Source organism: Lepidochelys kempii, chromosome 11 (assembly GCF_965140285.1).
Source record: "Lepidochelys kempii isolate rLepKem1 chromosome 11, rLepKem1.hap1, whole genome shotgun sequence".
Taxonomy (NCBI): domain Eukaryota; kingdom Metazoa; phylum Chordata; order Testudines; family Cheloniidae; genus Lepidochelys; species Lepidochelys kempii.
The window spans coordinates 50,479,251-50,506,822 of NC_136390.1; the positions used below are offsets into that span (position 1 = coordinate 50,479,251).

At 43.9% G+C, this 27,572-nt stretch overlaps 1 protein-coding gene across 6 annotated transcripts in view; it reads right to left on the minus strand.

Annotated features, from left to right (window-relative positions):
• The window catches only part of TFPI (tissue factor pathway inhibitor), a 112,736-nt gene that overhangs the window by 44,850 nt on the left and 40,314 nt on the right, over positions 1-27,572 (minus strand). The window contains exon 1 of one of the 6 annotated variants that reach the window (XM_073306126.2): positions 11,635-11,942. The exons of 4 other annotated variants lie outside the window; for them this stretch is intronic. The gene's annotated coding sequence lies outside the window, so the exon portion shown is untranslated. Of the gene's footprint in view, positions 1-11,634; positions 11,943-27,572 lie in introns of those variants that run through there. One more of the 6 variants, XM_073306124.2, reaches the window with a different exon arrangement.

Sequence of the window (27,572 nt, forward strand, 5' to 3'; positions counted from 1 at the left end):
GTCAGACTCTGGACCAAACTTGAGTTCACTAGAAAAATGAAAGCATTACTAGCTCTAATCTACAATTATCATTTCTATCTGCCCAGGAAATTAGATGTTCTCATCACTATCGTACCTAAGCAACCCACAAATATTAACAAAATTTATTCTCACAACAGCCTTTGGAAGCAGGGAATTATTATCCCCACTTTGCAGATGGGGAACAGAGGCCTATGAGCCCAGATCCCCAAAAGTTAGGAGCCTAAATACCTTTGAGGATCTGGGCCATAGAGATTAGTTGATTTGCCGTGGCCACACACAGTCAGAAACTGAACCCTGACATTCAGTCCCTGGTCAGTGCTTTAAAGAGAAGACTATCATTCCTCCCTTGATAATTTACAAGTGCTATTTTTCCTTCTGTTTATTCAGTTTAATCCCAATCTGTGGCCTTTATATGTAAATGAAAGCAGAGATGAAATTCTGAAAACAAAAATCTAGTGAAAAAACAGAGCAAACAATGAGTATTAGAAGTAATTTGTAATGCATGAGTCATCCAAAATTCAATGTGGATCCAGTAGGGCTTTACAGTTTTTTTCCCACTGAAAGTTTATTTAATATTTCATGTGGCTAGTAATGCTGAGGTATATCGTCATTCATGTTTTCTACAAGAAATGGGATTTTGGGGTTGAGGTAATTATTTTAGCAGAAGAAAAACTACATTGTTAAAGTCTTTCATGGCTCCATTATATTTTTCTGCCAAACTAAACAAAGAAACACATTTGCCTTTCGGTTGTTTCATATACTTCATTTCAGCTCTCAGCCCTGCCATTTAAAATAATCCATCCATATTATATTTTGGCAAGTTTTCAAGAAGTCAAAACCCATGTTGTGTTAGATAACATGATATTTTGTATTAAACCTCAGCATATGATTAGATTGTATTTCTAGAACCAGATTTGGAAAGGGTTAATTTCTGCTCGAGATATAATCATTGGTCTTTAGATGAGGCAAACTGATTTTTAATTAATAAAATAATTCTTAAAAATTATACAAACAGCAATGAAACCAAAGTTCTCACCACATGTTGTCAAGAGAGATTCCATGGTACTTTTCACAAAGGTAGCGTTCTAGGTTTCCCTGCCCAGTTGTCACTCATGCAAGTAGTCACTTCAGCTTCCATTGGCTCACCCATGGGGAAAGGGGATTTCAGGGTTGGACACTAAGTAAGAATATTATAACCTTCCCAAACTCCAACTGTTCATTAGATAAATATTATTCTTTCCTTCCTGTCCCTAAATAGTAGCATTGGTCAGTATATTCCATCCAGAGTTGAGTGATCCATAGGAAGTTCTCCCACTGCCTCCATGCTAGAGGAATTTCTTGTTAGCTACAAGAATCTCCTGCACTTTATCCAAAAAGAAATTCTGTGAATTTCACCAACAACTACTGACTGACTTTCTGATGCCAAATATTTTCAATTAATTAATTTTAATGCCACCAGCTGAATTTACTTGCATGTGTTACCTCACACTGTCATCTGCATTAATCTTTTTGACTTGCCTTTATAGACTTTGAGGCCAAAAGGGACTGTTACAATCATCTAGTCTAACCTTGTGCACATTGCAGGCCACAGAACCTCACCCACCCACTCCTGTAGTCATAGGCGCTGACTCCGTGGGTGCTCTGGGGCTGGAGCACCTATGGGGAAAAATTGGTGAGTGCTCTGCACCCACCGGTAGCTTCCCGCCCCGCCCCAGCTCACCTCCGCCTCCTCCCCTGAGTATACTGCTGCGTCCTGCTTCTCCCCCCTCCCTCCCAGCTGTTTCACGGGGCAAACACTGGGAGAGAGGGAGGGGGGAGGAGGAGGAACGTGGTGCGCTCGGGGAAGAGGCGGGGCCAGAGCAGGGATTTGGGGAGGGGTCCAATAGGGCAGGGAGGGGGCGGAGTTGGGGCTGGGGGGCACGAGCACCCACCAGCACCAAGGAAAGTTGGTGGCTGTGCCTGCAGTAGGCCCATAACCTCTGGTTGAGTTACTGAAATCCTCTAATCTTGATTTAAAGACTTCAAGTTACAGAGAATCCACCCTTTACTCTAGTTCAAGTAACCTGTGCAGAGGAAGGTGAAGAACCTCCCAGGGTCTCTGCTAATCTGGCCTGGGGGGAAATTCCTTCCTGACCCAAATATGGTCATCTAACTGACCCTAAGTCACCCAAATATGGTGATCTAACCCTAAGCATGTGGGCAAGACTCACCAGCCAGACGCCTGGGAAAGAATTCTCTGTAGTAACTCAGTGTCCTCCCTCTGTAGTGTCTCGCCTCCAGCTGTTTGAGATACTAGCTAATAGCAGTTGTGGATGGCCCACATAGCCCATTGTAAGCAATCTCACCGTACCATCCCCTCCATAAATTTATCAAGCCCAGTCTTAAAACAAGCTAGGTGTTTTGCCCCTTTACCCTTTGTATGTTACAAAGTCCTTCCTCTTGCCTTTGTCCGCTTCTGCTCTATCACTTCTCTTCATCCATCCTGTTTTACCAACTTCTCCAGTCTCACACCCTTCCTGCAGATATTATGGAGAAGCAGCACACTGTGCTTCCAGACTGTCTTTATTTCCTGTTTATACAGACCCTTACCTCCTGGTTATATGTCCCCTACTGAACACACTGAATAGTAGGTCTAAATATCATAACAAGCACTACGCTCCCATCTTCCTCCCTTCTTTACCTCAATTCAATTCTTTCAGATAAAAACTTGGTTTATGAAAATAAGGTATTTTTCAGAGTACATATATCTGTATGTAGATAGATACATGTATACACCCATATTATATTATATAATATTATGTATATATAATTGGACTGTTAAGACATTCAGTTAACGGATCTAAATAACCATGTGATCTTATGATTGTAACCTTTGTTCTCCATTCCGTTATTCTCACTGTTTGCTGCTCCAACTCATTGTATCATGTCTAAAATTAGATTAAGCACTTCGAGGCAACTGAAGTGCTTAGTCTGTCAGGCATCCAGAACATTTTTGGCCCTATATTGATAAAAGTAAACATTGAACACAAGAGGTGCTAGGATAAGGCCTATGGAACTCTGCAGCTATGGGCTGTTGGAGAGACTGATCGGTTGCCCAGCAATTCCCCTTTGTGCTCTCGCTCTGAAATAAAAAAGTGGAGACATTTCAAGATATTCCTTCCAGGTACTGTTATCAAGAAAGAAGCAGCTCATGATTCATGTTGCTGATATCAGCAGTTGATATCTGGCCTGTTTAGTGGCTTCAGGAAATCACTGATTAATGGCCACTTACACTGTGATGAATGCTGTTTCCATGCCACAGCCTGGCCTGGTTGATGATTAGAATTTAAAAAAAAAAAAAAAAAAAAAAAGGCTGTTTATTAAGTGTTGCCTGGCCACTGCTTTCTCAGAATATTAAGTGAGACCGTTAGCTGAAATGCTTGCTGCCAGGCACCCTTGCCTTTTGAGATCTAGACCAGGACATATTTAAGAGTTGCCAGCAGCATGTGCTTCCTTTGGGAAGTTTTTGTGTTCTCCTGTCACCGAAGGGCTTAGGCCAGGGGTGGGCAAACTATGGCCCGCGGGCCGGATCCGGCCCATCAGGGCTTTGGAGCCGGCCCGTGGGATTGCTCCCCGTGATGCCGCAGGCCCTGTGCTGCTCTCAGAAGCGGCCGGCGCCACGTCCCTGCACAGCCCCTGGGGGAGGGAGAGCAGAGGTCTCCATGGGTTGCCCTTGCCTCCAGGCACCGCCCCCACCCCAGCAGCTCCCATTGGCCATGAATGGGGAACCGCAGCCAATGGGAGGGGGGGTACCTGGAAGCGTGGCAAGGGCAGCGCGCGGAGCCCTGTGCCCCCTCCTCCCTCAGGGGCCGTGCAGGGACATGGTTCTGGCCACTTCCCGGGGTGGCACCCCAACTCCCTGCCCTGAGCCCCCTACCTGCACCTTGCACCCTTCCTGCACCCCAACTCTCTGCCCTGTGCCCCCGCTGCACCCTCGTGCACCCCAACTCCCTTTCCGAGCCCCCTCATACACCCCGCACCCCTCCTCTGCCCCAATCCCTTGCCCTGAGCCCTTTCCTGCATACCACACCCCCTCCCACACCCCGCACTCCAACCCCCTGCCCTACAATTTCCCCTCCCAGATGTGGCCCTCAGCCCAAAGAGTTTGCCCCCCACACCCCCCCCCGGCTTAGGCAGTCTCCAGGTTCTAATCAGCCAAGAAGGAAAAAGGATCCATTTCCTTCTTGAGTGACATTCACACAGTGCATGAAAAACAAAAATAAAAACCAAACAGACTCTGAGGAGGAGTTTAGGAGAACTGCCCCAAATTTGCTTATGCTTCTCTGGGTGGATGTAATTCCCCATGTCATTCTATGAGATGCATAAGAATGATACATGTCCAAATAAAATAAAATAAAATGATTTTGTACGCAAATAATATAGCATCAAGATAGTGACACAAACCCACAAAATCAGTTAAATAAGAAATATAACCAACTGATTCCTTTTAGTACCTAACTCTAAAAGGTCTGGTTTGGGGTCAAATTCTGCCACCCTTACCCACAGTGACTACTATGATATGACTCAGCATAAGTAAGGGTGGCAAAATATGCCCTTTGAGGTTTCCCTACTGCATCCGTTGTCTTTAGGATGTGGATGCATCTTATGATGCACTTGTCTTACCAGTGTCTCTCTTTGCTTGTGTAAGTTTGTGGTCCAAGTTTAGGAGAAGGTATTTTTTATCTGAAGCTAGAGAAGCAGTTTTAGTGAATCACATTTATAATCCACTATTTGGTCAAAGGCCTACACCACATTGTTTAAATAAAGAGCTCTGTACAAGACATCCTGAACTGCTAGAAATATAATATTACATTCAGTATCTGAGTTAAGTCTGAAGTGCAGTTTGTGGTTTACGTCAGTACATTTTTTAAACCAGGAATATTATATGTAGAGCGAGACAGATTCTATGTCAGCAATTATTTCAAGAGTGAGTGGAGAATATATATTTGTCAGTGAACAAAGATAATGGCTGACCTGACATCATTTGGGTTGGGTAAAGAGGAAGTAAAATCAATATCCAAATCAACTGGATTTTAGAATTCCCCAGTCTTTCATGAGTTCATCAGAAGTAGATATTCAGAGACATTTTGTACCATGCCTTCACTTTTATGTTTTGAAGAGAATTTGAAATGAGAAAGATTTCTGAGTACTTTCAATCCCTGAAGAGCCCCTAAATTTTATTTAATGCGCCACTTTCCATGCTTATGGAGCCCTCCATAGGCCTAATCCAAAACTCAGCTGGACCTTGGATCAGTCCCAAGTTTGCACCTGAACCCTCCCTATATATATACACTGAGACTTCTGGATTCCAATCCCTCTGGTTAAAACCTAGAATTCTGGTTACCTATTCCAGGGACAGGAAATATATATCTTAAATTGCTAAACCAGTTTTTGCTCAATCCTTCAAAACCTCCCAAACAGTTGGATCCTAGGCTGAGAACAAATATACTGTGTATTAAGCCAAAAAAGGAAACATTTGACCAAGTAATTAGCATTTGAAAATAACCCTTTGTAATAGCAACTTGTGCAACCTTAACTATATAACAAGAAGAAAAGGAGTACTTGAGGCATCTTAGAGACTAACCAATTTATTTGAGCATAAGCTTTTGTGAGCTACAGCTCACTTCATCGCTGTAGCTCACGCTCAAATAAATTGGTTAGTCTCTAAGGTGCCACAAGTACTCCTTTTCTTTTTGCGAATACAGACTAACATGGCTGTTACTCTGAAACCTGTCATTATATAACAAGATATTCAGTTGGGGGAGTCTAAGAATGAATTACTGCATTTGTACAAGGGACAAAAAATCTCAACGAGACAGCTGCAGTTCTGTTCCCATCCCCCCTAATCTCCTTAAAAAGAGTATTTTATTAAAAGTAGCCCTTACAAGATTGCCAATGTTTGGGTAGTTTCCCAAAAGGAAATTCATCTGCCTCATTCTAAAGAACAAGTCAATACAGAAAGTCCATTATCTTCTTAGTAAATTTCCCTACGGTCACACATTCCTAGTATATTGTGTCATCTTGGGAGAAATGGGTGAAGGATCTAAAGCTTACTGTCTGAGGCTGTTTTTGCAGTTTAGGAATTTCTCATATCAGATTAAAAGAAAAGCAAAATCCAATATAAAATTCAACTGCTGCTTAACAAAAAGTGACAGGTTTCAGAGTAACAGCCGTGTTAGTCTGTATTTGCAAAAAGAAAAGGAGTACTTGTGGCACCTTGGAGACTAACCAATTTATTTGAGCATAAGCTTTCGTGAGCTACAGCTCACTTCATCGGATGCATACTGTGGAAACTGCAGAAGACATTATATACACAGAGACCATGAAACAATACCTCCTCCCACCCCACTCTCCTGCTGGTAATAGCTTATCTAAAGTGATCACTCTTCTTACAATGTGTATGATAATCAAGTTGGGCCATTTCCAGCACAAATCCAGGTTTTCTCACCCTCTGCCCCCCCCAATTCTCCACTGGGACCATGCCCTCTAGTAAGTCCCAAGATGACTGACTTTAACAGAAGATAGGATAGGTTACTTCTAGAGCTCCCTCTGAGATCTGTATAATGGAACTAATGGTAACTGTTGAGTTTACAGTTGGAGGGTTATAAACTGTAGTCCCAATAAACTTTAAAACTTTCTAGACCATTCCTAAAATGGGTTTTTCTGTGGCATATAAGGTTGTCTGATGGTCTAGGGTGCTATACAGGCCTTTTCAAAACTGATTAGGGATAACCTACATAACATATACTTGTGAATAATACCTATACCTTGTCCAACACCCTCCCTTTCTGAAGGTGGGGGAAAGTGAGTGGTATAGGGGCAGCTGCAAACCAAATGGGAACTTCCTTATGACAGAAATCCTAACTGTGAATTCCTTTATGATGGGAATCCCCAACTATCCCTGTCGAGGAGCTGTAAGTCCTATAGCCAGAGTGGCACAAAGGAGACTTAACCTGGGATCTGTCCCCTTAAATCATTTTGATGGCTAGAATTAGCAGAAAACTTTCTCCACATTTGTAGGGATTTTGCTAAAAAAACCTTTGTGTTCTCTGACCACTTTTCAGGAATATATTTTTCACGACCTGCAGAATTAGACCTTTTGAATATACTTATTTTGCTTTGCAGCCTGTTCTGCACTAATTTCTACAGTAACTAGAGTTTAGTACCAAACTAAAGTCTTCTGTCTGACTAAATGGAAAGAAAAACAAAAGGTGGGTTCATATATTAGCAACTGACAGCATTAGAAAAAAGCATCAAGTTACATTTCAGTGACCATGAAAGTGACTTACTCAAACTGATAGCACAGGAAATGGAAGAGGTGAAAAATGCAAGAGATATGGTAAATTCAGTAACAGTAAGACATAGGTTATGAAATTTTGTGCGTAGTCTTAAGTTGTATTTAGTTTAAAATTAAGGAGAAAAGAATCTAACTAGATAAGATTATAGCAATTCTGACAATTTATTTCACTACTCCCTTTGGATAATTCACTGTGCTTAAAAATATATATCATCATTTCCCCCCATTTACTCTAATCAATAGGATCCCAAACTGGACTACGTCCCTAGTTCTCATCACTGAGCTAACCGAAGCAGGGTTTTGCCTTGTGGTAGAAAAGGTATTTTGATCCACGCAGTACTTTTTAACAAATGATAGCGCCATCTTTTTCTCATTGACACTGCTGTAAGGAAGAAGAAAACTAGGCCTATCATTTTTAATCTGACAGCATGCCTACCGGACAAATATTTACTGAATGTAGCTTGATTTGGAAAAGGTAGTAATAGACATTAGTGGTTTCTGTTTGCACTCAATTAATATTTGAATGTTGAAATGCTGTTTCTCACACATCTGTTTCTTCTCCCTCTAAAAAATAAAATGTGATTGAAACAAGGTAAGTCTAAAAAAATCATGACATATGTTTCAGAAAGCAGTCAGAAGTTTTGCTTTTGACACGATAATACCAACAACAATAAAAAAAAGCCCACATCAGAATTTATTTCTGAATCTGAAGTAAGAGGGAAGAATATCTGCTGGATAAAATGTCTAATTTTTCTGTTCTATGTTCACCTCAGAAGATTGATTGGTCTTCCTGTTTTGATATGAGGCAACAATTACTGGACTGTAAACTATGTGCCAAATATAAAATGTCCCCCAACATCTTACAGGCAGTAAACCAACTCCCGGCCTGTGGCATGTAGGTGCACTGCATGTGTTAAGGAGGAGAGCAACTCTAAAGAGTCTCTTCCTTCATGGTGTACCTAAACAGCACCGGGCAAGTATTAAGACCACCGCTAGGATCGAGACTCAGTGTTATGCCACAAGGCCAAGTCTTCAGCTGGCTAATCCTTGATTGCAGCTGACAACAGGGTTTTGTGGGTCTGAAGGAATCAATAGAAAATGATAATTTTTTCTGTTTTTGAACCATTCTATAAAATTTAACAGAAAATAATATGCCAACTGTCGAATGGTTCAAGGACCCATAGAATGGAGACCATTCTCAGTTCAACTATATTTGTGGAGGTTCCATTTGACCAGATCCTGCTATCAGGTTCTCCCCAACAAGCTGATGTTAAAGAGTGTGTGCATAGATGGGACAATTTTCATCTCCCTGTTGTCCTTGCCAGACTACCCACTACTTTTTAAGGACTTAGCATCTTTAAATGAAAGAACTTAATGTCTTTGGGGGTGATTGGAGGGGCTTCTGTTTTTGTTATTTTTTCCTAGATTTCTGCATGAATTTTCAATGGAGCAATGCTGAGAATCTGTTCTCTGTTCCCAATTCCCCCTCCCTGCAGACTCCGCATTAGTAAACATAAAAGATTAATATAAATAGCTGCCAGATTTTCAAGATTGTGATAAGAACATTAGAACTTTTAGAATACTAGCAATATTTCAGAAACATAGGAGCTTGAGAGGGATATGCAAATTTACACTAACCAATTTAGGATCAGGCCATCTACATACTTTGATATGGTTTACAGAATTTCAATACAAAGTTTAAATGGAAGCTGCTGAAAGATACTGATTGCTTTAGATGATCAAATCTAAAGGATTTTAAAAAAATAATTCATTTTTGGCCAGGTTTGCTTTTCACATTTCATTCTAGGCAGGGGGCAGGCACCACCAATTTGGTTAACTTAATATAATCTCGCTACTCACATATATACATCATTTGAAAGCTTGTTGTGTCTACTTTAAGATGAAATATTATGTGGAACTGTCAAGTGGCGCCATTAGAGATAAACAAGGATCCTCCTCTTAACATGTTAATATGACTACTTTGAAATCTTTACACTTGTTTCTGTTAGTTTAATGACTCTAAGATATAAAATTCAGTCTTGTTGTAACCTCAAAGCAACACAACAACAATCTAAAGGGTAAAACAAACTCTAATAATAAATTTGTCCAGGTATCATTGAAATGTAATGGCTCTAGTGACATTTCTAGTCAACACTATTATCATCATCTTGTTCATCATTACAATCTTTGTTGAGAGTGCATGAGTTGCCACAGTCTTCACCACCTTGGCATGTACACAATCTGTGCAGAGAAGATTGTTCTGACTACAGACACAATTGATCAAAGAAAAGGAGTATTTGTGGCACCTTAGAGACTAACCAATTTATTTGAGCATAAGCTTTCATGAGCTAAAGCTTATGCTCAAATAAATTGGTTAGTCTCTAAGGTGCCACAAGTCCTCCTTTTCTTTTTGCGAATACAGACTAACATGGCTGCTACTCTGAAACCTGTTGATTGTTCAGTGACCCCTACTAGTACAGGCACAAATAAGATGTTGTAGAAGCTCGGAAACCATTGAGTCTTTGAAGAATGCAGGGTATAGTTTGTCATCCACATTTTTCCATCCTTGTTTGCAATGGTGATCCAATATCTGATTTACTTATGTGTGAAGACATCTAAATCTTTGTTTGCCACGATGCTCTTTTGACATGCTCTTCAAAACTGTCCTCACAAACCTGGGAGTTTGGCCAGTGACTTTTCCTTTTTGATGGCTAGATTGAGATGCAAGCAATTCAGGTCTCTGTGTATCTCCTTTTCTTTCTCGCTCTGGTCATACAGCACTCTCTTCCTACTTTGTGAAATGTGATGGGCCTGTGAATCTGGCCTAAGAAGTCTGCTTTGCTTAAAGCCAGCCGAAAAAGCAAGTTAGGATTCCCCTAGGGTATAGCAAGTTGGGGATTCCCCAGGGAAATGGGCATGGCTAGAATGTGCTGTGTTCCAGTAATCTCTAGAACATTAAGACTGCTGTAATTGTGTACACACACACACAGCTAAATAATCATATTGTGTTCACGTTCAGCTTAAACAATAGTTGAACCTGACTTTTTATAGAAGTTGAGATGGCAACATATATCTAGGAAACACTGTGAGCTCATCTTTCAAAAAAGTTCAAAAAAAAAATTAACAGATATCTACAAACAACCCACCCATGCACACCAAAGCCCATTCTCAGCTTTGTTCCATAACATTATTAGGTGCTAGTTATTGGCAATTCAGAAAGCATGCCCTTATTGTTCCTATCTGACAGCTGAACTTCCTGCCTTTACGTCTGTCCATAAGACGTTCAGGAAGGATGGTTTATTTTACATTTTGCCTGGAGTGCTTTTATGACTAATTTAGAGAACTGAGTCACACTGACATTTTCCATATCTATGTTCTCCCGCCACCCTCATTTTCTCCTTTGTCCATTTCTCCGCCACTGAACATTAGTGCTATGTATCCTTCTTCTCTTATATTCCTTATACCAAACCTAGTGAGTAGTTATTTAGATTTTGGCACTTGTTTTTAAATCCAGTTAAATATCATTGTGCTTTCATTACAGAGTTATCATAAAAGAAGCTCATGATTATGCTGATCCTGAAGTAGAATTTTGCACAAGTCATTTTTTGTTGCTTGTTCTATTTTTTCTTATTTCAGTATGACCTTGTTCATTGTTTAAATAATCTATGGACAAGACAGGGAAAATATTCTTTTGATTTTAATAATGAATGAAAATGATTTATAGTTACATGAGATTTGTGTAATTCTGCTAAAGCAGACATAACATTCTGCTAATTCTTAAAACTGTAATTGCCTCTAAAGGCATGGGCTCATAGGATTTGAAAATAGTCTAGCAGACAGACCACAGAACACTGCCTGAATAAATCTGTCTCTCTCCCTGGAGCTTCCACTGTATTCAATTGAGTCCAAGCATTGTTTGAAAAGCATGAGACATTTCATGACAAACTCTGGGTTACTGGTTAAAATTAGCATAAAATGTTTCACTGATGGTTTGGATCTAAACAGCCAATGCTATCCATGAGCTTGCCAAAATGCCCATATCCTGACATGTTCACTACCAGCAAATAGTTCCTATTGTAAGAGAACTGTTTCTTCAGTCTCTTTAGGAAACAAAAATCTACAGTTTTGCAATCCCTGATTACTAGGCTTTGCTTCTGGACATCTGACTACAGTACCTAACACATGCTAAGGAAAAACCAACCAACTTTTGACATCCTCTGGGCAGAATTTCTTGCCTTCTTCCCCCAAAGAAAGTCTTTTGCAAAACAAAGACTTACAAAGTACTCACCAACCAAATTGCTGTGAGCAGTTCTTGAAAGAGAATTGGCGAATTCCTGAAGTGTGTTGAGCTTGCTTCTCCACTATCAGTTCTTGTTGGGAGTGGTGGAGATATAATGGGAAAAATGCAATCTGATCCTGCTATAATGCAGCTGTAGCAGCCTGCTGATTACGCTGCCAGAGGTTGCTCCTCTGTTTGCTGTGAAGAGAGGCTTATTCTGGCCAAGATTCAATGAGATCCAAGGCAGGGGAAGCTTCCTGTTTAGAGTGTTGTGACCTCGCTTGCTTTTTAGGGTAACTTTTCTAAATAGCACCAACCAGGAAAGAAGCGTGCGAAACTGGATAAGGAGGAAGTCTAAATGCTAGCTCAGTTTACACTTCAGTACATTGATGACAGTCAAAAAGCTGCTTCATTGTTTACTTCACAGAGATATGTTAAAACTTAGCATGTATTCTGCTTGCATCATATTCCCTTTATGTAATAAATGAAGTTCTGTTCAAGAGGGAAATGATTTATCCATTATATTATATAGATTCAACACAGGGTCTACATTGGCTTCTGCTGTATGGTGACTATAACTTTCCCTCTACTGAGGTGCCTTGTGAGCACCCAGTGCAGCCCCAAGAGCTGGGGGCACTGGATTGAAGAGGGGCATGGCGAGGGATGTGCAGATATAGCTCATCTCCTCAGCAGCATCTGCTGATCAGGGTTTCTATGGAGCCTCTGGTTAAAATTAAAAGCTGTCCCGTTGCCAGAAATATTGCCTGCCCTCCATTGTAGGCAATCCCCCAGCCCTACCTGAGTGACAGTAGTCCTTGCTCACACAGGAAGGACAGGTAGGAATTCTCTTCACCAGTTTATAACTTCAAAGGTGATGTCCCCAGAATGAGGTACTTGTACATAAGGCCAACATTTTCAAAAGCCACTAGTGAGTTTTGAGTGCCCAACTTTGGGGGCCCAACCTTAGAGGTGGCCTGATTTTCAGATAATGCTGAACACTGACTCTCTGAAGATTTCAGCTTGAACACTCAAAAATTGAGACACCCAAAATCACCAATCCATTTTTGAATCTCTTGAGGTATATGTTTACAGTTTGGGTAAAAATACTGGATGAAAAACTGAATCACAAGCCATGCTGCCTGATACTATTTTTCTTAATCTGGTAACCCTTATTTACCAAATCATCATGAAAGATTCAGAATAGTCCCCAATCCATGCAAAAGTGTCCTGCTTTAGGAGTATTATAAACCCCAAACTCAGATAGGTTTTGGGGGAACTATGCCGAGTTTTAGGCACAGGGGAAAGGGTTTAATAGCTTTTTTATAGATCTTTTATGGAAGTTAGGCAAAATTTGCCAATTTCAGCTGAAATTAAAAACAAAATTGTCGTCCCCTGCCATGTTCCAAACCTCTTGGAATTTCACTTAACTTTGAAATTCTAGCAGGTGGTTTCTATGGAAGGGATCAGCCAGACACAACAGCTCCCTTTTCATATATTGGGAGCTAGTTCTGTATACACTTACGCACAAGTAACTTTTATTGTGCATAGTTCCTTTGAAACTAATGGCATTTCTCACATCAATAAAGTTACATGTGTGAGAATACGTTTGTAGAGTCATGACATCGGTTCAGCATCTTCAGTGAAGATCCATAAACTTGAATGCTTTGGGGGGGGGGGGGGAGAGGAGTGGGGAGGAGAAACCACATATAAACAATATTCTCAGGGACACAGGGAGAATGATGTGTCTATTTTCATTAAAAATTGGCTGACTTACAAGAACTTTGATAAGTAATGAAACCAAACCAGAGTTCAAATTTTTCACTGTAGATAGAAAGCACAAAATGAGAAGCCTAGCTCAAAGGACAGCATCTCTCATTTGAGGACGAGCCTGTTTTCCTTTAGATTTTGATGAGGTAGCTCCGGTTCTCCACATATACATTCAATCCTCACAATTTACCAAATGACAACTATTTATCTTTGGATTTCTTTGATTTATAATTAGGAGCTGACAGACTGTGACTGAAGTTGGGAACAGACTTTGAAGATGAAACCAGACTGATTTGAGCTTTCAGCATCACTAAATAAGGTCTGACATACAGTCTGATCCAAAGCCCACTGAAGTCAGTGGAAAGATTTGCAGTGCCTTTAACAGGCTGCTGCAATTTTTACAGGGTTTTTCTTCGTGTCTTTTGCTTTTATTCAGTAGATTCAGTGAGATGGAATTTGAGAGTTTTAAATCCCTAGAGTCATTAGAAAAGTGCTAGCATTGGAATATTATCTCAAGAAGACCACAGTAATTTCTCAAAGTGTACAACAAACCAACAAAACAGAATGTTCACTGACTTAAAGTCTCCTCCTAAACTATCATCACTCTGTAAATATATCTGGAATAATAATGCAGTGATATACTGTTCTAGGAACTCAGAAAGTTTAATTCTGGAATTTTCTAACTTTTCTGTGTGCAACTTTTCAATCTGCATGTTCTTTTATTGTATTTTTATGTAATATATGTGCATATACATCAATCTTCAGTACAAAGATTACAATTACAAATAGCCTTTGATAAGATTTAACAGATCTGATTTCTGATGTGATTTAACACTGGACTCAGTGTATGGCCATACTACAAGCCACCAGAGAGACGATCACTAGCTGCAACAGGAACTCAGTTAAATCGTGATGAAGAGACATGTATAAAACGGAAGTAGTCAAGAAAATAGAGACAAACAAACAAAAAGACTAAACATGAGCAAATTTGTTGTAGACATGTGCTTTTTAAAACACTGCTCTCACTTTCTTCCCTTATCCAAATCTTAATCTTTCAATAATCTTCCCCTCTCTTATTCTTGACAATACTAAATGAGTTGTATACAGACAGGGTCCTTAACCCTCTATCTGGTGTCTGTAATGTAGCAGCCCAGACAGCATCAGCAAGAGCCCTTTATAACAAGCTGCAGGTGGCTCCCATGCTCAGCCAGGCAGATCCACTGGACAAAGTGGTGAACCTTCCCTGAATTTTTTTTTGTATCTTTAACCCTTTGTTTTCCCAATAGCCTGTTAAAGTGTGGGTATGGGCAGGCAGCTAGTGGGTATGAGCTCATAACAGGAATCTTTTCTGCTGTTGATAAATTTCCTCATGGAATTCAATGACATGGAAGCCCCACTGTGTCCCAGGACAATCACTGTAAATTAGCAATACTATTAAGGCTTTGCATTTTCACATTGACTTCCATCCAAGGAGCACAAAGCATTTTACAAATATTACCCACTTGCGACATATTATTTGCACTTTACGATGGGAAACTAAGGAAATGAGAAGTAAAGGATCAGCTTTACAGAAGTAGGTGTGTGCAAATTAACTTGCATGCCTATGATAAGTGTGCAAATAGCTAGGGAGTGCATGTGTAGCATATGTCATGCACATGTCTGTTGGGCGCATACCTTAGGCTTGCACAAACAGAAACAGGTGTTCAATTGTGCCACGTCTAATTCTGAAATTTGGCACTGTGAATGTTGCAGCTCTGACAGAGATTTGAGTTAGCCACCCGAGCTCAGATCTAGGGGGTCCGAGCAGCTGCCAAAGCTGTGATGTCCACACTGTTATTTTTAGCCTGCTAGCTCAAGCTGAGCCCAACCATCTACACTGCAATTTTACAGGCCCATAGCCTGAGCCCTGTAAGCCTCAATCAGCTGACATGGGCCAGCCATGGGCATTTAATTGCAGTGTAGATATAAATTAAGTGACCTAAAACCAACCCAAGATGCCTTTACTGAGGTGTGTTTTCTGATTAGCCTCGCCACTGGAGTTAGCGCACTAAAAACAAAACAAGGAAAAAAACCCACTAAAAAAAAATCGAAAAAATCGACAAAAGCAAAGTCACCAAAGCATGTCTACATTTGCTCCCCCTGTCAACAGATCATGTCCACATTCGGGGCATTGTTGTCGACAGCGAGAGCAATGGACTGTCGGTATGTATCCCACAGTGCCTGGTGACACCATCCATCACTGTGGGAATGTGGAAACGGAGCACGGTGCATCCTGGGATGTGCAAAATGTACCATCATGCACCACTTTGTGTCCCAGCCCTCCAATGGTTTCTGGCTTCCTTTTGCGCTGTTTTTTCCAACTGTCAGTCTTTTGTAGTGCGCGCCAGCATCTGCAGCGAGAGAGGATGTATCCCACGCTTCTCTCCTATGCGCTGTTAGCTGTCATGACGACATCGCCCATGGCAGCACAGTTACTCGCAGAGTTACTGACAGAGGATGAATCGCAGGCACCCGAGTGTGATATGGACAGCAGCAACTTATCAGTGCTTTGTGCATTCACCGAGCAGCTGCATACGGTAGAGCGTCGCTTTTGGCCTCTGGAAACAAGCACTGATTAGTGGGATCGCATTGTCATGCACGTGTGGGATGAAGACCAGTGGGTACAGAACTTTAGGCTGTGTAAAGCAACCTTCCTGGAACTGTGCTGAGCTGGCCCCCAACCTGCAGCTCAAGGACACCAGACTGAGAGCTGCCATTTTGGTAGAGAGGCATGTTGCAATCGCTGTGTGGAAGCTGGAGAATCCAGACTGCTGCCAGTCAGTTGCAAATCGGTTTGGAGTAGGGAAGTGCATTGTTGGGGCTGTATTACTCCAAGTGTGCAGGACAATAAATCGTATCCTTCCGCAGAGGACCGTGAGTCTGGGAAATGTGCATGCAAAATAGTGGATGGCTTTGCAGAGATGCATTTCCCTAACTGTGGCGGGGCAATTGATGGCACGCACATTCCAATTTTAGTGCCAGACCACCTTGCCTCTGAATACCTCAATAGGAAGGGATACTTCTCCATGGTGTTGCAGGCACTTGTGGATCACTGGGGGCATTTCACGGAAATCAATGCAGGCAGGTCTGGAAAGGTGCATGATGCATGCATCTTCAGGAACAGTGGCCTGTACAGAAAGCTGTAGGTGGGGACTTTCTTTCCAGACCACAGGATCACAGTGGGGGATGTGGAAATGCCCAAATCCTGGGAGACCTAGTTTATCCCTTACAGCCCTGGCTCATGAAACCTTACACAGGGCATCTGGACAGCAACAAGGAGCGTTATAACAACAGGCTGAGCAGGTGCTGCATGGTAGTCAAATGTGCCTTTGGCCTTTTGAAAGGTTGCTGGAGGTGTCTCAGTGGCAGGTTAGACCTTACCGAAGATAATATTCCCGTGGTCATAGCCGCGTGCTGCACTTTGAATAATCTGTGTGAATCTAAGGGTGAGATATTTGCTCAGGTGTGGAGCACTGAGGCAGAGTGCTTGGCTGCACAATTTGGACAGCCAGATGCTAGGGCTGTCAGAGGAGCCCAGAGGGCTGCTATTAACATCAGAGAGGCTTTGAGGAACCACATTGACAATGAGGAGCAGTAACACGTCTGCTTTGGAGTTGCTTCCCTGGTGCATCCATGTACAATTTTGGGGCCCAAGATCCATGCAACAAAATGCTTTAGAAGCCTGTTCCCGAGATGGATTGATTGCTACATGCTTTTGTAGAACACAGAATAAAAACGCTGTACCATTAAATACAGTAGCCTTTATTTATTGTTAAAAAGTGTAAAACCTCACAACTGTGTGTAGCTCCAACTATCATTGTGCAAGCTGTGAGATGGGGTGGAGCCATGGGGAAACTCAGGAGTGCTCTGAAATGAAAAGGAATGTCTCATCTGCCGAAGTCGGTCGGCAGTGGTGTGTGGGGTGTTCCTCAAGATCTGTGCTGAACAGATGAGGGATTGTTACATTCCAGCAAATGATTGAAACATTTTAGTAACAAGGGCCTTTTGCAAGTAGCAATCACTTTCCCTCTGAACTCTAGGCAGGCACCCAGGTCCGCGAGCACCCCAATCATGGTGAGCGTCAGGAGTCGGGGGAAGGCGGTTGTGCATAAGGACAAAACAGTCATGGCTTGTCGGGCAACTTTGCAGGGAACTCATTCTAAAATTATCCCATACTTTTTCACAGGTGGCCAACCTGCTGGCTGACATCTCGCTCCTGCGAGTAACCAGGGAAACCAGGGCACAACTACTGCATGCTTGTGGTTTTCACCCCAGTCTATAGGCAGCTCAACTATGTGCCACTTTGGTCCCAGCTCCACCGATTGCTAAATGGCATGGTACAGTTTCCTACAATGGGGGAACTAACAAAGCTGCAGTTCCTTGGAATCTGTGACAGAGGATTAACAAGTACCTCTTGGAAACTTTCCAGAGCCTCTCTCTGGAGGATTCCCTGCAGGTCTCAATGTCCATCAACACCCTGCTTGGCCATGCAGATTAGCTACACAGGACAACGTCCAGCTCACAGAAAACACAACCTGCCTCCCACTTTTTGATTCCCTACACAAGCCACAGCAACTTACCTGGCATCTCATCTGCTTCCTGCTACCCATTGAGCACTTCTGGAGTGGAGAAAAGTTCCTGACTACCTGCCCCACTGGGTGACCCTGCTGGGAGCTGTGCATCCCCTTCTAGCTCGACTTCTTCATTCAGAATTTCAGCCTCCGGGTTATCCCCTCTTTCTGCTGCTTCCGAAGTGTCCAGGGGGCTATCGGTGATGGAGGTGGGGTCACCGAGGATAGCACTCAGCTCCCTATAGAAGTGGCAGGTGTTAGGGGTACCACTGGAGTGATGATTCGCCTCCCGCACCTTATAGGACGCCTGCCTCAGCTTCTTTATCTTCGCTCTGCACAGCTGCGTGTCCTGATCATAGCCCTTTTTGCACAAGCCTCAAGAAATTTGCCCATACGTGTCCTGATTCCTATGGGTCACTCGCAGCTGTGACTGAACAGACTCCTCTCCCCATATACTAATCAGATCCAACAACTCAGCGGTGGTCCAAGCGGGAGCGCGTTTGGTGAGATAGCCAGCCATGCTCACCTGGGAAGCTCATCTGGGAAGCCAGCAAGCAGGAAATGAGATTTAAAATTCCTGGGACTTGCAAGGGGGAGGGGCGGGTTGGTTGCAGGGCAGTGGAGTTCAAACCGCTGACCAGAGCGGCAGCATGGGAATTGTGGGACATTTTCTAGAGGCCAATACAACTGAAAAAAAAGCTGTAGTATGTACACTGTTTGTCGACAACAAAGGGAAGGAAAAAGAAAAAAAAGTCTCTCACAGGGATGGAAGTTTTTTGTCAGCAAAACTGGGCGTATTTTTTTTTTTAAAGTCACATTGCAGTGTGTACGGTATCGCTGTTTTGTCGCCAAAAGGCAGTTTTTGGTGGCAAAACTTGCCAGTGCAGACAAGCCCTAAGACCTTGTAGTCTCACTGCCTACTATCTAAAAATAATCTTGCTTACCAAAAGAAATGCAAACTGAGTCATATCCTTCCCTCCCTTGTGTGTTCCTCTCTGAATGCTAAGAAATGCATGCAAACCTCGGAAAAGGAAATAATTCAAGAATATTCTTTCTACTGCTGTTTCCTACTGAGCTAAAATAGAGACAAGTCAGACAACAGGGGAACATGGGACAGGTAAAAGAAAACAATTAAATGAAAACAATTGCATCATTAACAAGTTTGGGATATAATTTTCAGATGAGGGCCACGTCTTATTTTTCTGAACTGGGCTGCCTCTCTAACCAATATGTATATTAAAGCCACTGCATGACAGCTTCTCTGACATTGCTCTGCAATGGAGTATAGACGTTTGTGATCTCTCATTGCCCTCTAGTGATTGCACTTCATATCACAGCTGTTCAGCTCATTTAACGGCATCATGAAAGTGCGGCTCCATCCCAACCTCCCACAAATGAGCTCTAGGTTTATACCTGTAATACTCACAAAATGCAAGGATAAGAGTTAAATTACTTTAAATTTTTCCTCCATTCAGGTCAGTGACATTATGCATCACCCCCATTTCTTCCTCCACATTATGTCATCAACATGCTGATGACATCACAATTTCAAAATCTCACCCAAATTCAAGCTGATCTATAAAGGACGATATAGGGGACATTTTTGAAATTTTTTCCACAGTTCGCCAATGTTTTCTGTTATTATATCACAGAATTTAAACTAATGTTTAAAAATCCAGGCAAAAATCAAAGTTCTACTGACTTCCAAGGGAGTGGGAGCAGAGGCCAAAAGGCCTTCAGCCTGATCTACCCAAGTGGTCACGATCCCAGCTGCAAGAGATAGCTCAAGGCAAGAAGCCAGTCTATACTGGTAGCATGCTGATGGGTCAGGTCATAGCTGGTGAGCTGTCCTGAGTTAGAAGCCCAAAGGGCCTGCTGAGGTTGAGATAGTGGAACAGGAGCAAGATGAGGGTCCAGGAATGGGGCAAGGTATCGGGAAATGCAGCAAGGTCTATTTGCAGCAGCAGGCAGGGGTCAGCCTAGTTACACAGACAGCCTCCTGGTGTTTCTCCCAGGCCTTAAATAACATGCTTGAGACAATCAGGGGACTCTGACACCACCAAATGGGGCCTCCATGGACAGGGTAGCCACAGAAGCCTGAGCCCACAGGGCTACTAAGCTGGTGTTCCCTGCTCTGCTGTCAAAGGGTGGCGTGGCCACAGCAGCTGCTTAGGAGCGAATAGCTGCAGGTTCTAGACCTGCAGATCCTCCCACCTGCTCTTCTTTCTCTAAACATCTTCCTTCTCTCCTGCCATCTCACTCCTCTTTATTTTAGCTGTTTTTTTTTAAAGAATTGAACACAATGGGGAAAGAGAATGGGGACCCCTGCTTGTGCTAAATATAAGAATGAGTCAGATCTTGATCCTACAAAAACACAGGCATTGCCACGCTAACAAATCAATGGCCCATCAAGGTCAACATCCTGGCTTCACCTGTGGCCATTACAGAGCAAGACACAAAACCTCAGTGAAACATTTTTCAATACTAAACTCTGGGCCAAAAATGTCTACCTGACACCATTGGGTAATCTACCATGGAACATAAAGATTAAAAGTCCTTGAAATTGTAGCTTAGCTTAACCAATTCCAGTTTGGGGTTGTTATGAATCATAGGACACTAGCTCTCAGAATTTGGTAGTGCATACTTATAGGTAAGTACTGTAGATACTTCAAATGCTAGATCGTGTATGCTGACGCCTGGTGGAGACCAATAGGCCACTTTCATATATGATGAGTAGAAAAGAATCTTAATAGGGCTGGAGTGGAAGGGATGTGCATAGCCAAGACACACTATTGTTAAATTTGATTAAGAATGTAGCCCACAGAGCTAGCTTAACCTTTATTATATTCAGCAATAACGCAAGGAATCTACCAGCTTGTATCCTGTAAGACGTTAGCTTAAGCAAGTTAGCATAAATATTGTCAAGCATAGTAGGCCTGTGACCCTTGGCATAGATAAATGGCCTTGAACCCAAGATATGAGTTCGAATTCATCTTCTCATGGACCACTTCTATTTCCTGCACTTCAAAAGCAAATTTCTAGTCCTATGCCTAGCCTATGCAGCTTGGCTAGGTTTTGCAGAATGCATGTAAGGAAAGAAAAGACTCCACCACAAAATCCACTGAATGGTTCTCTATGGTTGAAGTGACATGTTATTCCTTTTTGACCTGAGCGACTAGTCAAAGCTCAGGGTCCTAATTTGGAGTAGAAATTGATGATGGAGACTGGTATTTCCTTTGATAAAATCTTGTTTATTTACAAGGAATGTACAAAGTCCCATTTCTCTGAACATAGGAAAAACCAAAACTAGGGGGTTGGCTTTTTGCTTACAGCTCAAGCTTTCAGTCAGCAGCCCCAAACAAGAGCCTTCCTCTAGGCTTCTCCCAGGGTCACCACCATGCCTATAGGCTGCTTTTTGACTTGCTTGCTGCCTCTGAGTCTCTCCGTTTCTTGTCTGCCTCTTTCCCCTGTGATGCTTCTCAGGGGGACCCAGGGTTGTGAGGCACCTCACTACCATCTGCCATTAATGTAAGGAAACCTTGTCTGGGCCTGCCATGAGTCAGCTCCCCAGCTTTACAGGCCATGGTCAACACAAGCACTCCCTTCTAGGTCTATGCAGGGTCTACTTTCTCTCCTCAGGTGGCACACAGGTGCTGTCCCCAAGCAGGCCCCCTTGCGGCCCTACAGACCTGCTGCCCTCTACTCTCCCTCTTGGGTCTTACAATGATTTTACTCCCAGAGCAGGCTACTTAGACAAACATTCTCCATTTCTGGGGCTTATTTAATAACTCTAGTGCAATGAACAAAACTCTTTAGCCCCTCAACTCCACCCTTGTTCTGGGAGCCTCTGTGCTAATTCGGGCAGGCTCCTTTTCTATATTCAGGAATCCCACAGCCCCTGCTGGACCGGTGTAATATTTCAGATAGTCTTACTCTACCTGTATTCAAAAGTTCTGCAGCCCTCCTAGTGCCTGGGTGCTATAAGCCTGGAAGGTTTCTTCCCCTAGGATCAGCCTCTTTCTGAGTCTGTGCTAACTGAAACCAACTGCAGCCTTAAACCAGCTTCTCCCAGTTAGCTCCTTTTACAGTTCAGTCCTACCGCCCTGCAGTGGGAAAGCTCACTGCTAGTTATGAGAGAAGCAGCCGCACATATGTTGTCCTTTCCCACTGCTTGTCCTGGTTGGCTGGGATAGAAGCAAGTCTTGCCTTATACTGCACTGCAAGGCTCCTGCTCCAAAGCCCTTAAAGTAACAGTAGCATGGGTTTTTCCAAACATGAATCATCAGGACCACTCCGTCCCTCTCAATATCTGCTTCTGCTATTTCCTAGGCCTTTATGTACCTCCACATTCCTGAAACTTTAAAGGGTCATGCCACAGAACTGGGGCTGACTGATACCTAGTCCCTACTGCCCTCAGAGGGAACAGATTGCCCCGTTATAACCATAATTTTCCTATTTGAAGTTCATTGCTTCATGGGAGTTGTAGTTCAGACCCTCATTCTCTCCTATCAGCTGGGCTCCTGGAGATACTACATCTCCTACGATGCAACACAAATTTCTCCCTGATCAAGCTGAATGGGACATCAATGAGTATTATGAGGGATGAACTGTAACTGGTGTCATCTTCACACACCTCTAATGTACTCTAAGGGTATGTCTACACTACGAAATTAGGTCGAATTTATAGAAGTCGGTTTTTTTTAAATCGGTTTTATATATTCGAGTGTGTGTGTCCCCACAGAAAATGCTCTAAGTGCATTAAGTGCATTAACTCGGCAGAGCGCTTCCACAGTACCGAGGCAAGCGTCGACTTCTGGAGCGTTGCACTGTGGGTAGCTATCCCACAGTTCCCGCAGTCTCCGCTGCCCATTGGAATTCTGGGTTGATATCCCAATGCCTGATGCGGCAAAAAACATTGTCGCAGGTGGTTCTGGGTACATGTCGTCAGGACCCCGTTCCCACCCTCCCTCCCCCCGTGAAAGCAAGGGCAGACAATCATTTCGCGCCTTTTTTGTCTGCTGCCAGCCAAAGATGTAAAGGATCGATGGAGTGGGTCAGAACAAGACATAGACCAGATTTGTTTTGGACTCATTTTCCTCCTCCCCTATCTAGATCACACTGCAGTCAGTCACAGAGAAGGCGCAGCGAGGTTAATCTAGCCATGTATCAATCAGAGGCCAGGCTAACCTCCTTGTTCCAATAAGAACGATAACTTAGGTGCACCATTTCTTATTGGAACCCTCCGTGCAGTCCTGCCTGAAATGCTCCTTGATGTACAGGCACACCCTTTGTTGATTTTAGCTCCCTGAAGCCAACCCTGTAAGCCGTGTCGTCAGTCGCCCCTCCCTCCGTCAGAGCAACGGCAGACAATCGTTCCGCGCCTTCTTTCTGTGCGGAGACGCCATACCAAGGCAAGCATGGAGGCCGCTGAGCTCATTTTGGCAATTAGGAGCACATCAACCACCACACGCATTATCCAGCAGTATATGCAGCACCAGAACATGGCAACGCGATACCGGGCGAGGAGGCGACGTCAGCGCGGTCCCGTGAGTGATCAGGACATGGACACAGATTTCTCTGAAAGCATGGGCCCTGCCAATGCATGCATCATGGTGCTAATGGGGCAGGTTCATGCTGTGGAACGCCGATTCTGGGCTCGGGAAACAAGCACAGACTGGTGGGACCGCATAGTGTTGCAGGTCTGGGACGATTCCCAGTGGCTGCGAAACTTTCGCATGCGTAAGGGCACTTTCATGGAACTTTGTGACTTGCTTTCCCCTGCCCTGAAGCGCATGAATACCAGGATGAGAGCAGCCCTCACAGTTGAGAAGCGAGTGGCGATAGCCCTGTGGAAGCTTGCAACGCCAGACAGCTACCGGTCAGTTGGGAATCAATTTGGAGTGGACAAATCTACTGTGGGGGCTGCTGTGATGCAAGTAGCTCACGCAATCAAAGATCTGCTGATATCAAGGGTAGTGACCCTGGGAAATGTGCAGGTCATAGTGGATGGCTTTGCTGCAATGGGATTCCCTAACTGTGGTGGGGCTATAGACGGAACCCATATCCCTATCTTGGCACCAGAGCACCAAGCCGGCGAGTACATAAACCGCAAGGGGTACTTTTCGATAGTGCTGCAAGCTCTGGTGGATCACAAGGGACGTTTCACCAACATCAACGTGGGATGGCCGGGAAAGGTGCATGACGCTCGCATCTTCAGGAACTCTGGTCTGTTTCAAAAGCTGCAGGAAGGGACTTTCTTCCCAGACCAGAAAATAACTGTTGGGGATGTTGAAATGCCTATATGTATCCTTGGGGACCCAGCCTACCCCTTAATGCCATGGCTCATGAAGCCGTACACAGGCAGCCTGGACAGTGGTCAGGAGCTGTTCAACTACAGGCTGAGCAAGTGCAGAATGGTGGTAGAATGTGCATTTGGACGTTTAAAGGCGCGCTGGCGCAGTTTACTGACTCGCTTAGACCTCAGCGAAACCAATATTCCCACTGTTATTACTGCTTGCTGTGTGCTCCACAATATCTGTGAGAGTAAGGGGGAGACGTTTATGGCGGGGTGGGAGATTGAGGCAAATCGCCTGGCTGCTGGTTACGCGCAGCCAGACACCAGGGCGGTTAGAAGAGCTCAGGAGGGCGCGGCACGCATCAGAGAAGCTTTGAAAACCAGTTTCATGACTGGCCAGGCTACAGTGTGAAAGTTCTGTTTGTTTCTCCCTGATGAAACCCCCTGCCCCTTGGTTCACTCTACTTCCCTGTAAGCTAACCACCCTCCCCTCCTCCCTTTAATCACCGCTTGCAGAGGCAATAAAGTCATTGCTGCTTCACAGTCATGCATTCGTTATTCATTCATCACACAAATAGGGGGATGACTACCAAGGTATCCCAGGAGGGGTGGTGGAGGAGGGAAGGAAAATGCCACACAGCACATTAAGCACAGCACTTTAAAAGTTTACAACTTTAAAATTTATTGAATGACAGCCTTCTTTTTTTGGGGCAATCCTCTGTTGTGGAGTCGCTGGTTGGCCGGAGGCCCCCCCACCGCATTCTTGGGCGTCTGGGTGTGGAGGCTATGGAACTTGGGGAGGAGGGCGGTTGGTTACAGAGGGGCAGCAGTGGCAGTCTGTGCTCCAGCTGCCTTTGCTGCAGCTCAACCATACACTGGAGCATTCTGGTTTGGTCCTGCAGCAGCCTCAGCATTGAATCCTGCCTTCTCTCATCACGCTGCTGCGACATTTGAGCTTCAGCCCTGTCTTCTGCCCGCCACTTACTCTCTTCAGCCCGCCACTTACTCTCTTCAGCCCTCCACCTCTCCTCCCGGTCATTTTGTGCTTTCCTGCACTCTGACATTATTTGCCTCCACGCATTCGTCTGTGCTCTGTCAGTGTGGGAGGACAGCATTAGCTCGGAGAACATTTCATCTCGAGTGCGTTTTTTTTTCTTTCTAAGCTTCACTAGCCTCTGGGAAGGAGAAGATCCTGTGATCATTGAAACACATCCAGCTGGTGGAGAAAAAAAAGGGGACAGCGGTATTTAAAAACACACATTTTATAAAACAGTGGCTACACTCTTTCAGGGTAAACCTTGCTGTTAACATTACATACATAGCACATGTGCTTTCGTTACAAGGTCGCATTTTGCCTCCTCCCACCGCGTGACTACCCCCTCAACCCTCCCCCCTCCCCGTGGCTAACAGCAGGGAACATTTCTGTTCAGCCACAGGCAAACAGCCCAGCAGGAATGTGTCCCTGAAGAAAAGCACCCTATTTCAACCAGGTGACCATGAATTATATCTCACTCTCCTGAGGATAACACAGAGAGAGAAAGAACGGATTTTGGTTGAATGCCAGCAAACATACACTGCAATGCTTTGTTCTACAGTGATTCCCGAGTATGTGTTACTGGCCTGGAGTGATAAAAGTGTCCTACCATGAAGGACGAAATAAGGCTGCCCTCCCCAGAAACCTTTTGCAAAGGCTTTAGGACTACATGTAGGAGAACCGCAAATGCCAGGGCAAAGTAATCCTTTCACATGCTTGCTTTTAAACCATGTATAGCATTTTAAAAGGTACACTCACCAGAGGTCCCTTCTCCACCTGCTGGGTCCAGGAGGCAGCCTTGGGTGGGTTCGGGGGGTACTGGCTCCAGGTCTAGGGTGAGAAACAGTTCCTGGCTGTCGGGAAAACCGGTTTCTCCGCTTGCTTGCTGTGAGCCATCTACAACCTCCTCCTCCTCATCTTCTTCGTCCCCAAAACCTGCTTCCGTATTGCCTCCATCTCCATTGAAGGAGTCAAACAACACGGCTGGGGTAGTGGTGGCTGAACCCCCTAAAATGGCATGCAGCTCATCATAGAAGCGGCATGTTTGGGGCTCTGACCCAGAGCGGCTGTTCGCCTCTCTGGTTTTCTGGTAGGCTTGCCTCAGCTCCTTCAGTTTCACGCGGCACTGCTTCGGGTCCCTGTTACGGCCTCTGTCCTTCATGCCCTGGGAGATTTTCACAAAGGTTTTGGCATTTCGAAAACTGGAACGGAGTTCTGATAGCACGGATTCCTCTCCCCAAACAGCGATCAGATCCCGTACCTCCCGTTCGGTCCATGCTGGAGCTCTTTTGCGATTCTGGGACTCCATCATGGTCACCTGTGCTGATGAGCTCTGCATGGTCACCTGCAGCTTGCCACGCTGGCCAAACAGGAAATGAGATTCAAAAGTTCGCGGTTCTTTTCCTGTCTACCTGGCCAGTGCATCTGAGTTGAGAGTGCTGTCCAGAGCGGTCAGAATGGAGCACTCTGGGATAGCTCCCGGAGGCCAATACCATCGAATTGTGTCCACAGTACCCCAAATTCGAGCTGGGAACGTCGATTTAAGCGCTAATCCACTTGTCAGGGGTGGAGTAAGGAAATCGATTTTAAGAGCCCTTTAAGTCGAATTAAAGGGCTTCACTGTGTGGACGGGTGCAGGTTTAAATCGATTTAACGCTGCTAAATTCGACCTAAAGTCCTAGTGTAGACCAGGGCTAAGTACACATATGCAGTCTCCTGCTAGCGTTCCTAATTTTGCTTTTAGTTTCATACCTCTGTTCCTGGAATTTGTTTGTATTCCCTTTAACAACTAGAAGTGAGGCACTCTAGGTTATATTTTTAACTCTGTCATGGCTCATTGAGTGAGCTGACCCACTTTTGTGCCTCAGTTTCCACAACAGCAAAATGGTGGAAATGATATTTACCCACTGCTTTCAGATCTACTGCTGAAAAGTCTAGGCATTATTATTACTATCATCCTCCTCAATCAAAATCCTGGGAGATGAGGTCTTGGTGCAGTGTTCCTAACATCATCAGAAAGTATTGGAAATCTTGTAAGAGATTGTTTTTACATTTCAGGACTGAACTCTGGACTAATGACATTTGGATAAAGAACAAATGACCACACAATTAATTGCATAAAATACCAGGTACAGGCATTTACCAGAAGCTAGTAATCTTTTAGGGCCAGATGGTGTACTCACTGAATTAGGAAAAAACCTTCCATTTATTTCAATGAACTCAGAATCAGG